This window comes from Chiloscyllium punctatum, unplaced genomic scaffold (assembly GCF_047496795.1).
Source record: "Chiloscyllium punctatum isolate Juve2018m unplaced genomic scaffold, sChiPun1.3 scaffold_1578, whole genome shotgun sequence".
In the NCBI taxonomy this organism is placed as follows: Eukaryota; Metazoa; Chordata; class Chondrichthyes; order Orectolobiformes; family Hemiscylliidae; genus Chiloscyllium; species Chiloscyllium punctatum.
In genome coordinates, this window is record NW_027311312.1 from 12,501 (window position 1) to 15,000 (window position 2,500).

General features: G+C 62.0%; 1 non-coding gene across 1 annotated transcript; it reads left to right on the plus strand.

Annotated features, from left to right (window-relative positions):
• Window positions 1-2,055: 2,055 nt before the first annotated feature.
• On the plus strand, window positions 2,056-2,209 carry LOC140475360 (5.8S ribosomal RNA). Its single transcript, XR_011959906.1, has one exon. It is a non-coding gene; the product is annotated as a 5.8S ribosomal RNA (ribosomal RNA).
• The last annotated feature ends 291 nt before the right edge of the window (window positions 2,210-2,500 follow it).

The window sequence follows — 2,500 nt, forward strand, 5'->3', positions numbered from 1 at the left end:
AAAAAAAAGTAACAGGAGCGAAAGCATCTCTGTCGGCTTGGGGGTACGCCCGTTTCCGTTTCAACTTGTCTCGCGAGGGTGGTTTCGGGGCCAGCAGGAGAGCTCGTCGGGGTAGCAGGCCCTGCAGCCGTGGTCACCGCCAAACCCCCACAACTCGAGCAAGTGAAAAAAAAAGTAACAAATAAGAAAGGATCGTCGGCTTGGGGGTACGCCCGTTTCCGTTTCAACTTGTCTCGCGAGGGTGGTTTCGGGGCCAGCAGGAGAGCTCGTCGGGGTAGCAGGCCCTGCAGCCGTGGTCACCGCCAAACCCCCACAACTCGAGCAAGTGAAAAAAAAAGTAACAAATAAGAAAGGATCGTCGGCTTGGGGGTACGCCCGTTTCCGTTTCAACTTGTCTCGCGAGGGTGGTTTCGGGGCCAGCAGGAGAGCTCGTCGGGGTAGCAGGCCCTGCAGCCGTGGTCACCGCCAAACCCCCACAACTCGAGCAAGTGAAAAAAAAAAGTAACAAATAAGAAAGGATCGTCGGCTTGGGGGTACGCCCGTTTCCGTTTCAACTTGTCTCGCGAGGGTGGTTTCGGGGCCAGCAGGAGAGCTCGTCGGGGTAGCAGGCCCTGCAGCCGTGGTCACCGCCAAACCCCCACAACTCGAGCAAGTGAAAAAAAAAAGTAACAAATAAGAAAGGATCTCTGTCGGCTTGGGGGTACGCCCGTTTCCGTTTCAACTTGTCTCGCGAGGGTGGTTTCGGGGCCAGCAGGAGAGCTCGTCGGGGTAGCAGGCCCTGCAGCCGTGGTCACCGCCAAATCGCCACAACTCGAGCAAGTGAAAAAAAAAGTAACAAATAAGAAAGGATCGTCGGCTTGGGGGTACGCCCGTTTCCGTTTCAACTTGTCTCGCGAGGGTGGTTTCGGGGCCAGCAGGAGAGCTCGTCGGGGTAGCAGGCCCTGCAGCCGTGGTCACCGCCAAACCCCCCACAACTGTTGGGCGCCTACCTGCGCGGGGCAGGAGGACACTTTCCGATTTCAAATCTCCGTTTGCCGAGTCCACCCCGAACGCACGCGGGCGGGCGGGTTCGCATCACCCTTCGTCACAAGGGGCGAAGCCCGTTCCACCGTCTCGTCAGTAGTGCCGACCGGTCTGTGATCGACGAGGGGAGCCACACCAGGTCCGGCCCTGCTGCTTGGCGGCACCGCGTCGTCGGGAGCTCGCGACAGACGGAGGGTTTCGGTGTACTCTCCAGCCACGGGAAACGAAGCCGGTGATGCAGGCGCCGGTCTTTCGCTCCCAAATCGGCTGGGTTTACATCGTTGCTATCTAGTCACGCTCCCTTCAAACCCGACGGGGTACCTATTCCCCTCACCCGTCTGTGCGTATACAGCCTCTTTGCACTTGCGGGATGGGGGTGGTGGTTTAAAGACTCTCGAGTTGCCGCCCGTCGGTCTCCGAGCTCCGTGCAGTAGTGATCCCCAGCGAACTGCCAGCAGGGCGAACGAGCGATCCCGCTCTCGGTCGGGGCGCCTGGCGTCGATCGGTGGTCGGTGGCTTGCGGGCAAGCTGCGCTGTGAGTGTGGGAACGAGTATGACGAGCCGTTGCCGCGACTCCCAGTCCACCTCGGCGGTGGCTGGGCCGGGCGGGCGTCTGCTCGGGCGAGTGCCGCCCCCGCCTCCTCGCAGGAAGTCCGCTCGCCGACACGCCGCCACGTGCACGCGTCAGTGACGCTGCCGAACCGATGGCCGGTGCCCGTTCCCGCCTCTGCTTTTCCTAGGGCAAAGCTGCTGCACGCCTCGTGATACTAGGCGGGCGACATGGTGGCGGTGATCCTGCCTCCGTCGCTGCGGTGCGTTGGGGCACGCATCGCCTCTTGGGCGCCCTGTCCTCCTCCCCCCAATAGACGTATGTTTCTGCGGGCCGCACCAGGATGGTGCTCCCCATCGCTTCACGCCACCCTGCTCCGCCCGCACGCCGGCGTGCAGGTGGCTGTAGCTCAAGGTGGGGAGCGTATGTGCGGTCCGGGTCGCTTTCCTCTGGCGAGGGAGAGACCTAAAACAAACTCAGACAACTCTTGACGGTGGATCACTCGGCTCGTGCGTCGATGACGAACGCAGCTAGCTGCGAGAATTAATGTGAATTGCAGGACACATTGATCATCGACACTTTGAACGCACTTTGCGGCCCCGGGTTCTTCCCGGGGCCACGCCTGTCTGAGGGTCGTTTGGCAATCAATCGCACTCGCCTTGGCTGGCGAGAGCGCGGCTGGGGTGTCGCAGAGGACCCGTCCTCTTTGTCCCCCTAAGTTCAGACTCCGGAGCCCTCCGGCGTCGGAGCGCTTGGCCTTTCCCCCCCACCCTGCACATTCCGTTCGTCAGGCTCGACGCCATCCCCCCGCCGGGGAGCGCGGCCTGGCGTCCGTCTGTGTCGTGGCAGTGGGGCCAGCACGGCTGTCACCGGTCCCAGAATGGCTGTCGGTGGTTCACACTGTGTGTGTGTGCCAACCCTCCTGGT